This window comes from Trachypithecus francoisi, unplaced genomic scaffold, assembly GCF_009764315.1.
Source record: "Trachypithecus francoisi isolate TF-2019V2 unplaced genomic scaffold, Tfra_2.0 Lachesis_group2, whole genome shotgun sequence".
Lineage (NCBI taxonomy): Eukaryota > Metazoa > Chordata > Mammalia > Primates > Cercopithecidae > Trachypithecus > Trachypithecus francoisi.
In genome coordinates, this window is record NW_022681465.1 from 161035115 (window position 1) to 161049103 (window position 13989).

Consider the following 13989-nt stretch of genomic DNA (forward strand, 5'->3'; position numbering starts at 1 on the left):
GAAATACTAGGTTTTACTCTTTGACATATGCCAAAGCACTTTTGAGACAGGTTCCAGATTTATACTACCTCCAACAGCATATTTAGTACCTGTGTCATCACTGTACTCAGGTCTGAACCAGCACCATTCTTTAAATCTTAAATCTGATAAGAGAAACTTGTTATTGTTTATTACTTTAAAAATGAACACTTTCTCCCCATATCTTAATCATAAACTTTTCAAATGGTCAGTTCTTAGCCTTTAAAATTGACTTCTCTATGTATATAACACAAATGTTTCAATTTCTCAGGAAATGTAGAAATGTACTTTCTTACAGTTTTGGTTAGCAATAATTAACTCATCCCAACTCAGTTCTATTTCAGCTTTTTTTTTTTTTTTTTGAGACGGAGTCTTGCTCTGTCGCCCGGGCTAGAGTGCAGTGGCCGGATCTCAGCTCACTGCAAGCTCCGCCTCCTGGGTTTACGCCATTCTCCTGCCTCAGCCTCCGGAGTAGCTGGGACTACAGGCGCCCGCCACCTTGCCCGGCTAGTTTTTTTTTGTATTTTTAGTAGAGACGGGGTTTCACCGTGTTAGCCAGGATGGTCTCGATCTCCTGACCTCGTGATCCACCCGTCTCGGCCTCCCAAAGTGCTATTTCAGCTTTTAACATTAAAACTTTCCTTGAAGTCAAATATTTTTAAAACAGTCCAAAGAACTACTTTCCTCCTTAGACAGGGAAATTAAAATTTCCCTAAAAGATCACTACCTGGGTTACACATGTTTCTAGTTTCCTGACTGCACTTAACTTTCAAGTGAAATGTCCAAGTGGCTCCCAAGACATTTTAAAACGATATGGTATTGTTGAAAGAAAATTAAACATTTATCAACATCTTACTCTACAAGCCAAATGCTTTATGTGTATTACTTCATTTAATCCTAACAAATGTATTGCTCTCACTTAACTGAAAAGGAAAATGAAAATCACCAATGGTAAGAACTTGCCACGCAGCAAATATGTAGCAAAGTTAGAGATCAAATTGAGGTGTGTCTAAATTTCAAAGTCCATATTCTTTCTGCCACTTTACAGTGCTTTCCAAGCTAAATGACTATGGAAAATCAAGTAAGACTTTGAATACTTGTTCTGCCACTTACTGTGTGACTAATTTCTAAACTTCTTCAGAGCAGTTTACAAAAACAAGGTCACTGTTCACAAAATAAATATTAAAAGGGGAGGCTAAAAATTAACCGTAAGATGAAACTTTTTTAAATACTATTTTTTCAACAGCAAAATGTATGAAATAATTCTAAACACTTTTCTTGAACTTGTCTCAAGATTCACTTTACCTTCCAACAGAGGCACTTGCATATCCACTCACAAACATGTAATGTAGATAAAAAACAATTCTTTAGGGGCTGTCAGTCTCTTCTGTAGACCACAAATGCATCATTTCTCAGTAGAAAAGGCCACATCAACTACATTGCTCTTTACTCTTCTTTACCACATGAGAAATGTTTTCAGCAACATATGCACCATTCAGGAAGTAGCACAAGGGGGTAAGAGGAATAAAAGACTGGAGGAGCTTGTGAGCAAGCAGTGATACAACACAGAAGGACAAGGTTAAGAAAAATAAAAATGAAGGCAAGACATCAGCGGTCTACCCTACCCCAGGTAATGGATATCACTGTGATCATGGAAAAATCCTTAAAGGATCTTTGATTCGCTTTTAAAATTGCTATTTAACGACCCAAACAACCACTTGCCAAGTTTGGAATTGGTAATTTCCAAAGAATACAATATACCAATATATAAGAGCAATTCTTCCACGGATTTTTCACATTCCTAAAACAAAAATCAAAGGAAACATTAACATAAGAATTCTTACATGCTAAAATTTTTCCAAGAACTATTTCACTCCTCATTCTGACACATAAAAAGGGTAGCAATATCTAATAAAACTGTCATATGACAGATAGATGAAGGCCTTCAACAAAACAGTTTTCTTCCAAAATTATTTTATTATTAAAGGATCAGTAAGACTTGGACAGACGAAAAAATATAAACTTATCTACAGGCTCACATTTTACCCTACAGCTATTATTAAAATAATTCTGCTGTACACAGAATCCTGTACGGTTTTCATCAGCTAGTATAAAACAATCAGGCTATTGTGCAATGGTAAGAGGGCTCTTAAGACAAAAATTACTGCTGAAGTAATTCTTTTCTCCAGTTGACTTACCACATTCTACTCTCTATAAACACCATTGTTTTTAATCACAACTTTACTTACAGCTTTATCCTTGTCAAACAAAATTTTCACTTTCCAATATGACCCTTTCAAACTGAAGTTATAAAAAGTAATACTTTTATGATAATACTCATTAAAGTGAAATGTTATAGAATAGTCTATGTAAGATTTTGTGAAACAACATATATCCATATTGAGGCATCTGGAAGGATATTCAACAAAACATGATCACCGACTAGTTATTAAATGTTAGGGTGGTAGGATTAAAACTTTTTCCTTAGCTTGTATATACTTTCTGATGTTCTACATTAAATACAGTTTGTGTGTGTGCATAAAAGAGAACAATTTCAGTTAAAGGATAAGAAACGTAGGCACCATATTTTAATTCAATAGCACCAGTTCAAATCCAGTTATTCAGAATTAACAAAGCAACTGTTGCTCAAAAAGTGCCAATAAACTCCCTCGAGCCAACAAAGTTCAATTTTTCTTTTTTCTTTTTTTTTTTTTTGAGACAGGGTCTTCTTGCTCTGTCACCCAGGATGGAGTGCAGTGGTGCGAGCTCAGTTCACTGCAGCCTTAACATCGTGGGCTCAAGCGACCTCCCACCTCAGCCCCCAAGTAGCTGGGGTCATAAGCACACTCATGCCCAGCTAATTTTTGTATTTTTTATAGAGATAGGGTTTCACCATGTTGCCCAGGCTAATCTCAAACTCCTGTACTCAAGCAATCTGCCCACCTCAGCCTCCTAAAGTGCTGGGATTACAAGCGTGAGCCAACCACTGTGCCCAGTCTCAGAGTTCAATTTTTAAACAATAAATTTTCTCCAATCAGAAAATGGTGTCTGTAACTTTGTGTCTCTTTAAAGAACTGGGGGAGAAGGTGGAGGGAGAGTGTGGAAAATGGGTTGAAATGTCCAGGTGACCATAGGAAAGGTAACAGGAAAAAACCTGAGAAAACAAGACAAAACCATTTCATTGATTCGTAAAAGAAATCACAGAGTAGCAGAAAGTAAATCATCAGAGAAAGTAAGCAAGCACTTAAAGCATAGTAAGTAAAAGCAGAAAAAAACTTTTAAAAAATTGAACTCAGTATTATTTATGTAAATCATTCTGAAAAGTTGGGGAGGAGGGCTGAGAAAATGCTATATAACAAACTGAATCAGTTCTGCTTTCTTGACCAGAAAAGGAACGCCTTTCAATAGGCTTATTTAGCATCAGCAGCAAAGCCAAGAACACTCTCAGAGGAATCTGAAGATCTTTTGTGCCTGCTTTGGGATGAACTAACTATTAGATATACACTTAAACAATATGCAAACATATAAATAGCACATTTTATGCATTAAATGAATCTATAAGTAATTACCAGATGTAAAGAGAACATAACTTTGAAAAAGAAGGTGAAAGCACTGACATAACTCCACTGACTGCCATGAAGAAATTTCTTTAAACCAAAACAAGCAATTCTACTAGAGTAAACCATAAGAAATCACCAATATTCACCAGGTGTGGTGGCTTACGCCTGTAATCTCAGCGCTTTGAGATCGAGGCATGTGGATCATTTGAGGTCGGGAGTTCAAGACCAGCCTGGCCAACATGATGAAACCATGTTTCTACTAAAAATACAAAAATTAGTTGGGCATGGTGGTGCACACCTGTAGTCCCAACTACTCAGGAGGCTGAGCAGGAGAATTACTTGAACCTAGGAGGCAGAGGTTGCAGTGAGCCAAAACAGAGCCACTATACTCCAGGCTGGGCGACAGCCCAAGACTCTGTCAAAAGAAAGAAAGGAAAGAAAGGTAGTGGAAGGAAGGAAGGAAGGGAGGGAGGGAGCGAGGGAAAGAAAGAAGGAAGGAAGGAAGGAAGGAAGGAAGGAAGGAAGGAGAAAGAGAAAAGAAAGAGAAAAGAGAGGAAAGAAAGGAAAGAAAGGAAAGGAAAGGAAAGGAAGAAAAGAAACTGCCAATATTCAAGCATTTTTCTGTCTATAAAAACAATTTCATATGATCCCCCTCCCAGTGGTCTGTTGATAAATATTTAACCACCTCTTTGAGAAAAGGGCCCCTGATTTGTAGCTTCTGCAGTCTACCATGCTGTAAATGTCCCACCATGGCCAGTTTCAAGCTACTAACATGATGTCACTGAACATGGAGCTGGAGAGAGGCACAATCAGCTAACCAGCTCCAGCACAACACTGGCTCCATTTACCACTCTGATCTAAGGATCATCACAACGGTTCCTAAATTTTCTCATCCTTTTCTAAAACAGGCTTTTATCTGAATAATCCAGTTTCTTTTCTAGGTTAGGAAAATATGCTTTCAACATTTTAAATTATGAATACACTAAAATCACTCACAAGAAAGAATAGGCAGGGTGCAGTGGCACACACCGGTAATCCTAGCACTTTGGGAGGCCCAGGCAGGTAGATCATATTCTCAACTAGCCTAGCCAACAAGGAGAAACCCCATCTCCACTAAAAATAAAAAATTGGCTAGCGTGGAATCCCAGCTACATGGGTGGCTGAGGCACAAGAACTGATAGGACCCGGGAAGCAGAGGCTGCAGTGAGCCTGGATCGTGCCACTGAACTCCAGCCTGGGCGACAGAGCAAGACTCCATTTCAAAAAAAAAAAGTGGGGGAAATAGATGAGATTGGTACCTGGTTTTATCCTATCAACACTTTTTTTTTGCTGAACACCTTTTGGTGCCAGTATTGTTTCAGGCATTGTAGACAGCAAGAAATAAGACAAAGGAAGTCTCTACTGTCATAAAAATAAATTTTAAAAAACACATAATTTCAAGGACTGACAAATGACGTGAAGAAATTAAAACAGTGATGGGAGGAGCTATTTTTAACTGAGTGGTGAGGAAGCAGGAGGTGACATTTAAGCTGAAATTGGAAAGGTAAAGGGCCAGGCTAAAAAACATCTGGGAAAATACCACTTCAAACAAAGGAAACAACCAGTGTAAAAGCTCTAAGCCAAGGCCAAGAATGGCATGTCTGAGAAACTGAACAGACTAACTTAGCTAGAGTGTAGTGAGCAAAGGTAAGATAAGAGGCTGTCAGGGCCAAATTATTAGACTGTTGAGTTTGTATTTTCTGGGTGCGTACAGTTTATATCTTATTCTGAATGGGTTGGGAAACAACTTCACATAGTAGTTTGATAAATGTACTGAACAGAATAAATGAAGGCATAATGTCATGTATTATTTTAATGACCCCTTATAAGACTGGGGTCACACCGATGAACTATATTCAGTTTTCTCAATATGACCATTTTGATTTCTTAATAATCTATACAGAACATTATGAAGTTAAAGTAGGATGGCAGGCATCAAACTACGAATACAGCTGAAATAAACTGAGTGGTAGCACTGCACACCAGCTCAGAAATAAGGATCTTCTTAATCCAAGATGGTTATGTGTGAAATGCTAACACATTCAACTAGGTCAATGTCAAATTCTAATGAAAATGACCTAGTCTACAAAATAGATTATTTCAAAACTGTAAAGAAACATTTCTAGTGTATCATCCAACATGATGATTTTATTTGGTATGTAAACAGACTTTTTAAATATTATAATGGTTGCCAGGTGTGGTGGCTCACACCTGTAATCCCAGCACTTTGGGAGGCCGAGGTGGGCAGATCATCTGAGGTCAGGAGTTCGAGACCAGCCTGGCCCACCTCTACTAAAATACAAAAACAAAACAAACAAACAAAAAAAAACCTTAGCTGGGCGTGATGGTGCACACCTGTAATCCCAGCTACCAGGGAGACTGAAGTAGGAGAACTGCTTGAAGCCAGAAGGCAGAGGTCAAAGTGAACCAAGACTGTGCCACTACATTCCAGCCTGGGTGACAGAGCAAGACTCCATCTCAAAAAAAAAAAAAAATTATAAAGGTCATGTTTATACGACAGTCTAAATTGTATCTGTATATTACAAAAACTGTAAAGATATATATACACACCCACACACATTGTAGCTACATAAAAGTTCTACAAGTCAATAAAGACATAAATTATTGCATATTATACAAAAATGGGAAAATGTTTACATTGGTTTATAGAGAATAATTTATACTTGCACACAAACATTATCTCTTAATTCACCAACTTCTAAGCCACCTATTTTAACAATTTATCTAAAAGATTTTTTTTTTTTTTTTGAGACGGAGTCTCGCTCTGTCGCCCAGGCTGGAGTGCAGTGGCCGGATCTCAGCTCACTGCAAGCTCCACCTCCCGGGTTCCCGCCATTCTCCTGCCTCAGCCTCCAAGTAGCTGGGACTACAGGCGCCCGCCACCTCGCCCTGCTAGTTTTTTGTATTTTTTAGTAGAGACGGGGTTTCACCATGTTAGCAGGATGGTCTCGATCTCCTGACGTCGTGATCCGCCCGTCTCGGCCTCCCAAAGTGCTGGGATTACAGGCTTGAGCCACCGCGCCAGGCCTAAGATTTTTTTTTTTAAACAGGGTCTCACTCTGTCACCCAGAGTAGACTGCAGTGGTGAGATCTCGGCTCACTGCAGCCTCGACCTTCCAGGCTCAAGCAATCCGCCTACCTCAGTCTCCTGAGTAGCTGGGACTATGGGTGTACAGGCCTGGCTAATTTTTCTATTTTTTTTTTTTTTTTTGTAGACGGGGTTTCACCTCATTGCCCAGACTGGTCTCGAACTCCTGAGCTCAAGCAATCCACTCACCTCAGCCTCCCAAAGTGCTGGGACTACAGACTTGGGCTATTGCACCTGGCCAATACATTTTTTTTAATCAACCAACAGGAAATGAGATCTACAGCTCAGAGAAAAAAAAAAAAAAAAAACTTGTCTTGACACAATGAAATACCAAAATTTCACAAATCATTAATTTCTTTTGCACTTTCATTTCCCAACTATCAGTAAAACTGCAGTTTTAGTATGTATAAGCATTTTTAGGAGCACAAATATGTATATGCATTTAATAAATACTACTCAATAAAGTTGTATACGTTATCGTAGCTGCTAGTTTACCATGGAAATATAATAAATATACTTATATGTTCTTTTTTTTTTGAAAGGAGAGTAACTAGGCAGTACAGTACTAAGAGGACAGGCATACAAATAAATTTTTGCAGACTAAAAAATAATCACTCCCTAAAACTGTGAGACTTCTATTTGAGCTTTCCAAAAAAAAAAACACACAGGATACCATCGAGCTAGCTCAGTAAAAGTAACTGCTTTTCCTTAACAAAAGTAGTTTAGCAAAAACTAGCGCAAAAAAAAAAAGAAAAAATAAAGAAAAGAAAAGAAAAACAATGAAGTTTTGGCACCCAATCTCATTTGAGCCTGTATCCCTGATAAAAAGAAAGTTATAAGGCCAGGCGCAGTGGCTCACACCTGTAATCCCAGCACTTTGGGAGGCCCAGGTGGGCGGATCACTTGAGGTCAGGAGTTTGAGACCAGTCTGGCCAACGTGGCGAAACCTCGTCCCTACTAAAAATACAAAATTAGCCAGGCCTGGTGGCGGACTCCTGAAATCCCAGCTACTTGGGAGGCTGAGGCACAAGAATTGCTTGAACCTGGGAGACGGAGTTTGCAGTGAGCCGAGATCACACCACCGCACTGTAGCCTGGGTGACAGAGCAAGACTCAGCCTCAAAAAAAAAAGGTTATAATATAGTTCAAATTGAAGAGTCTAAGTCCATGTAACTCACCAACACTCAGAATTGAAGAAACACCACTTTAAAAAAATATAGGGCAAGCCCAAAATAGGTTTTTTTAAGGTGTTGTTCACCCTACTACCAAATCAGGTTTTCCTTTTCTTTATTCCATTGGTTTATCTCTCTTCCTTCCTTTCCTACCTCCTCTGTCCCTTACCATTTTACCGTGTATTTTCACTTTACACACACAAAAATTGATTTGAAACTTACTTCATCCTCTTGTATCTAAATTTGTTTCTACTTAATTCTTACAGGACTACATGGTTTTAGGTGAAGTTCAAATACTTTTAGTTATAGAAACATTCATATAAGCTGTTACCAAAGATACAGCGACAAGATTAGCAGCCATTCATTCAGGAAATGTGAGTCTCCATTATGTGCCATCCACTGTTCTGAATACTGGGGATTCTGCAGTGAATAAAACAAAGCTCTATTCCGACGGGCACTAAAGCAACACCATGCTTGGCAAGTTCAAGAAACCTCAGGGAGGTCTATATGTGGCCGGAGTGGAAGAAGCCAAGAGGAAACTGGTAAGACATCAAATCAGAAAGGCAGGACGTACAGACGATGAAGGGTCAAGATTTCTTGAATACTTAGGCATTAAGTCAAAGGATCGCCCTTGTAGCTGGTTTGTGAACAGAAAACAGCAGAAGCAGCAGATAGAGACTACTGAAATAATACAGGAAAGAGATGATGGTTGCTTACAGAGGTGGCAGCAGATGAGAGGAAATTGTGGTTACATTTATTCTTATGGCACTTTTTAAGGTAGATAAGGGACATTTTTTCATGCTAATTATTTGAATCAGATGTGGGAGTATGAGAAAGAAGAGAGTCAAGAATGTCTACCAGGTTTTTGGCCAGAGAAACTACAAGATGGAGTTGGCATTTAATAGGATGAGGAAGACTGGAATGGGGACAATTATTGGGGAGGGAGGATGATGGAGAAGAGGGAGGACAAGGAGTTCAGTTGTGATGTTAAATTTGGGATGCCTATTAGAAATCTACTTTAAAATGCTGAGTAGGCAAATATATATATAGAAGTCTGGAGGTTAGGAAATAGATCCAGACTAAAGATAACATTCGTAGTTTGAAATATATAATTCTAGGCTGGGCACAGTAGCTCACGCTGTAGTCCCAGCACTTAGCCGGGGGCCAGGCAGGTGGATCACTTGAGCCTAAGACCAGCCTGGGCAACATGATGAAAACCCATCTCTACAAAAAAAGACAAAACTTAGCCGGATGCGGTGGTGCATACCTGTGGTCCCAGCTACTTGGAAGGCTAAGGTAGGAGGATCATCTGTGCCTGGGAGGTCAAGCCTGCAGTGAGCTAAGATCACATCACTGCACTCCAGCCTGGAGGACGAGGAAGGCCCTCAGAAAAAAAAATTTTTTTTTTTTTTTTTTTTTTTTTGAGACAGAGTCTCTGTCGCCCAGGCTGGAGTGCAGTGGTGCGATCTCGGCTCACTGTAAGCTCCGTCTCCTGGGATTACGCCATTCTCCTGCCTCAGCTTCCCTAGTAGCTGGGACTAGAAGCACCCACCGCCATGCCCGCTAATTTTTTTTTGTATTTTTAGTAGAGACACGGTTTCACACCATGTTAGCCAGGATAGTCTCGATCTCCTGACCTCATGATCCGTCCACCTGAGCCTCCCAAAGTGCTGGGATTACAGGCATGAGCCACTGTACCAGGCCAAGAAAAGCTTTTTTAATTAAAAAAAAAAAAAAAAAAAAAGGCTGGGCACAGTAGCTCACGCCTATAATCCCAGCACTTTGGGAGGCCGAGTTGGGCAGATCACTTGAGGTCAGGAGTTCGAGACCAGCCTGGCCAACATGGTGAAACCCCGTCTCTACTAAAAATACAAAAATAAGCCAGGCGTGATGGCCCGCACCTGTAGTCCCAGCTACTTGGGAGGCTGAGGCAGGAGAATCACTTGAACCCAGGAGGCGGAGGTTGCAGTGGGCCAAGATCACGCCATTGCACTCCAGCCTGGGCAACAGAGCAAGACTCTGTCTCAAAAAAAAAAAAAAAAATGACAAAAAATTTAAAAATATATATATATGTATATAATTCTAGCTAGACAGAATGAGATCGCAGGGGACTAAAACTAAATATATAGAAGAGGTCTAAACATATGTCCCTGAAACACTGTCTCATTTTTCAGAAGCTGGGGCAACGAAAAGGAACCAACAAAAGAAACTGAAAACAGGCAGTAATATGCCAGAAACAAAGGGAAGAAAGATTTCAAATACGATGTTATCAACCACATCAAATGCTCTATTGCTTCTACATCCACTGAGATTAGGCTTGAGAACTAGGGAATTTACCACCAACAAAGTCACTTAATAGTCTCAAAAAGAGCTGCTATGGTAGAACGAATGAGAAAAAAAGCTGATTGTAGTGGATCCAAACAAGACAGGGAGCACTGATGACAACAAATATTTACCTTTTTGGAGAGGAGTAACTAAAGGAAGATGTGGCATCTGGACATTTTTTTTTTTTAAGATATGAGATATTTCAGTATATCTATATGCTGATAGGGATAATCCAGTAGAAATGGGGAAATGACATAGCTCATTAGCATGCAGGAGAATAAGATGAATACTGAAGCAGTGCAATGTCCTTAAGAGGAGAAAGGGGCACAAGTGGAGACCATGATGACAGAATAGTAGGAAAGGCAAAGTATGGGTAAAGATACAAGGAGACATGTAAAAGTTTTCTTCTGATTGCTTTCATTTTTGATATACAGGAAACAAGGTCATGAGCTGAAAATGAAGAGGAAAAAAGGGATGCTAGAGGTTTGACAAGAGGCGTTAAAAGTCATCTGTGGTGATTCAATCAGGAAACGTACTAGGATTATAGAAGGATTAGGCCAGGTGCAGTGCCTCACGGCTGTAATCTCAGCATTTTGGGAGGCTGAGACAAGCGGATCACTTGGGGTCAGGAGTTAGAGTTCAAGACCAGCCTGTCCAACGTGGTGAAACCCTACCTCCACTAAAAAAAAAACAAAAAACAAAAAAAAAAAACAAAAATCAGCCGGGCGTGGTGATGGGCGCCTGTAATCCCAGCTACTCGGGAGGCTGAGGCAGGAGAATCACTTGAACCTGGGAGGCAGAAGTTGCAGTGAGCTGAAATTGCGCCACTGCACTCCAGCCTGAGTGACACGGTGAGACTCCATCTCAAAAAACAAAACAAAAAAAAAACAAAAACAAAAACAACCAGCAGCACAAAGGGCCCTCCTTAGGTCAGTGGTCATGAATTTAAAGGGAGAGCTGGGTCAGCTTGGGTGTGTTTTCCTCAAAGCATGCTCAACTTCCCAGGTGCAGGCTAGAACAGATGGAGAACTGGATACGAAGGGTGTGGGGGTGGGGGTTTGGCCAGGTGAATTACAATGGAAGAATGCTGCAAGGAAGCTGAATGTGTATGAAAAGAAGAAATTGTAATAGTGGACCACGAATTTAAGGCATGGTAAATACTCAAGTGAGGATGTGGAAGGAGGTGGTCTTGGGACAGCATAGAGGCGGTCGCAGCGATGGATTACAGATAGCAGACATACAGAAGTACTATTGAAGAAACGTTTACAGCCATCCCTTGGTATCCATGGGTGACTGGTTCCAGGAACCCCGCCCCACCCTGGCCCAAATCCCCGGATGCTGAAGTCCCTTACATACATAAAATGGCACGCTATTTGCATATAACCTAGGCACATCCACCCGTATACTTTGAATCATCTCTAGACTATGTATACCTAATCAAATATAAATGCCACGTATAATTGTTATACTGTAGCTTTTTACCTTGTTGTTCTTACTGTTTTTTCTTTTTAAATACTTTTTATCCTTGGCTGGCTAAATCCTCAGATGTGAAATCTGATGATTCAGAGGGTCTATACTGTATATTATGGAAGGAGCTGGAAAGACAGGATGCTGAGACCCCAGTGGAATTACTGAAATTGTGTCTATGAAATATCCTCAATAAAGCATAGGCAGTTCTGGTTAAAATGTTACAGAATTATCTTCAAGACTAAAGAAAAATCTCACCCTGGGCAAAATGAACCTGCAAGATAAAGGAAACTGGAAGGCTAAATTGAAGCTGGAGAACTGTATCTCAGGAATTACAGCTGGAGCTTCCTAGACATAGACTCCTCAACCATTTCCAGCACTCCTGAAGAAAGAGTCAGCTTTGCACAACTTGGCCAACTCAGAAGGCAAAAATGCCAGATCACAATCAGATGAGCCACAATAAAACTATACCTTCCTAACTTCCCCCCTGTATCTTTCCTCCACTGAGCTGCATCCTGAAGTGGTAGGAATACCATACTGAAGAAGACCTGGCAAAGTAAAAAGAGAAGCCAACTAACTAGGACTCTTCCTTTCCAAAACAAGCTTCTAGGTTCAAAGCAGTTTTGAGCCAAAGAGAAGTTCTGAAATGTACAAGGGTTTGAATACTACTATACTGTACCTTCTAATGACTAAAATAAGACTGACAAGTGGCCAGAAGACTTTTTGTTACCTAAAAGTGACTTAAAAGACTATCTGATCACACTAAAAGCTCCCCTAGAAGCAGAGAAAGACACAGTCTACAGAGAGGGTTTTGAAGGCACAGTGAAAGTTGTTTTTTGCTTAAACGTTACCAAGGTCCACCCATTAAACCTTTCAGTTCTACAGATACCCATAAATTCCCACTATATATACGGTGTAAAACATACACAATGTTGAATGCACTCAAAATTCATTTTTGCTTTACTAAACAAAAAGTGAACGTTAATAGTCAAATGAAACAAAAAAAAATTTTATACTGTTGTTTCTATTTTTTTTTTTTTTTTTTTTAGACAGAGTCTCGCTCTGTCGCCCAGGCTGGAGTGCAGTGGCCGGATCTCAGCTCACTGCAAGCTCCGCCTCCCACGTTTATGCCATTCTCCTGCCTCAGCCTCCTGAGTAGCTGGGACTACAGGCGCCCGCCACCTCGCCCAGCTAGTTTTTTTGTATTTTTTAGTAGAGACGGGGTTTCACCATGTTAGCCAGGATGGTCTCGATCTCCTGACCTTGTGATTCGCCCGTCTCGGCCTCCCAAAGTGCTAGGATTACAGGCTTGAGCCACCGCGCCCGGCCGTTTCTATTTTTTTATTTTTATTTTTCTTTGAGATGGAGTCTCACTCTTTTGCCCAGACTGGAGTGCAATGGCACCATCTTGGCTCACTGCAAGCTCCGCCTCCCGGGTTCATGCCATTCTCCTGCCTCAGCCTCCCTAATAGCTGGGAATACAGGCGCCCGCCACCACGCCCAGCTAATTTTTTGTATTTTTTAGTAGAGACAGGGTTTCACCGTGTTAGTCAGGATGGTCTCGATCTCCTGACCTTGTGATCGACCCGCCTAGGCCTCCCAAAGTGCTGGGATTACAGGCATGAGCCACCGAGCCCGGCCAGCTGTTTTTGGTTTTTTTGGTTTTTTTTTTTTTTTTTGAGATAGTCTCGCTCCGTCACCCAGGCTGGAGTGCAGTAGCGCCATCTCAGCTCACTGCAACCTCCACCTCCTGGGTTCAAGCAATTCTCCTGCCTCAGCCTCCCGAGTGCCTGGGATTACAGGCATAAGTCACTGCACTCGGCTAACTTTTGTATTTTTAGTAGAGATGGGGTTTCACCATATTGGCCAGGTGGGTATCAAATTCCCGAACTCAGATGATCCGCCTGCCTCAGCCTCCCAAAGTGCTAGGATTACAGGTGTGAGCCACCGCACTCAGCTTGTTTTGTTTTTTTGAGATGGACTCTCGCTCTGTTGCCCAGGCAGGAGTGCAGTGGTGCAATCTCGGCTCACTGCTGCCTCTGCCTCCCGGGTTCCCATGATTCTCCTGCCTCAGTCTCCCAAGTAGCTGGGATTACAGGCATGCTCCACCATGCTCGGCTAATTTTTGTATTTTTAGTAGAGACAAGGTTTCACAGGCCAGGCTGGTCTCAAACTCCTGACCTTAGGTTATCCGCCCACCTCAGCCTCCCAAAGTGCTCTGGGATTACAGGCATGAGCCACCATGCCCGGTCAATAATTTTACGTTTTAGTACAAGATACAAAAATTTGATCATACAGAT

General features: G+C 40.9%; 1 protein-coding gene across 16 annotated transcripts in view; it reads right to left on the reverse strand.

Annotated features, from left to right (window-relative positions):
• The window catches only part of CDC42SE2 (CDC42 small effector 2), a 145996-nt gene that overhangs the window by 114891 nt on the left and 17116 nt on the right, over positions 1-13989 (reverse strand). The window lies entirely within an intron of this gene.